The following is an 867-nucleotide window of genomic DNA, read 5'->3' as shown; positions in this document are numbered from 1 at the left end:
TCGGCGTTCAAGATTAGTCGTGGCGAATAATGATAACGATGCGCATTGAAGATTCACGTCTAAAATCCCCTGGCTTGGGTAACAGCGAACATCATCATCTTCAGTATTGTTATTAATGGTGTTCGTCGTCGTTATTTCCAAGTTCATTGTAGTTTTTTTGTTATTTTTTTGTCTTCCTTCCGAAGAATGTTCAGAATGACGGTGCCAAGTAGGTGTTCAAATCCACCGGGATTAAGAAGCAGAGGACGACGTGGGTGGAGGAGGATGTGTGTGTGTGTGGAGGGGGGGGGGGATGGCGGGGGAGGGGGGGGGGGGGGTTAAGGGGACAAAAACTCCGAGCAGCAGACCCAGAGCAGAACACGACCGCTCCATACGAACGGCGAAAGAGACGACGCTAACAGCGTTTCACCCCAATTACCATCATCAAAATATTGCAAGCGGAAGGTTCTTATACTGAAGAGGTGAATGTTCACAAAGATACCACAATTCTGACGACGGAAGCTAAAGGTTGGGTCATTCAGACACCCACTGGACATCCGAGGGGTCTGTGTAGAGGAGAAGAGAGGACTGGCCGTACTGAGTGAGTTAATAACGCGCACGTGCGAGCTTTGGGGTCAAAAGTTGAAGACGGGATCACACCACCCACCTACCTGCAGTGTTACTTCGGCCCTGCCCGGCCTTGAAGACTGCTTACAGGCCCCAACTACGTGACTGCCAACAAAGTGTTTCACTCCTGGCAGACCCCAAACAGTGGACGTTTGTTTGATTTCGCTGACTCCCCCCCCCCCCCTCTCTCTCTCTCTCTGACAGCAAAGAGCGAGCCGCGGTGGCGGACGTGGATAGCGTCGCATGCAGACTGCCGGGAAA

This window comes from Babylonia areolata, chromosome 3, assembly GCF_041734735.1.
Source record: "Babylonia areolata isolate BAREFJ2019XMU chromosome 3, ASM4173473v1, whole genome shotgun sequence".
Taxonomy (NCBI): domain Eukaryota; kingdom Metazoa; phylum Mollusca; class Gastropoda; order Neogastropoda; family Buccinidae; genus Babylonia; species Babylonia areolata.
Note: the sequence above shows the minus strand (reverse complement) of the source record.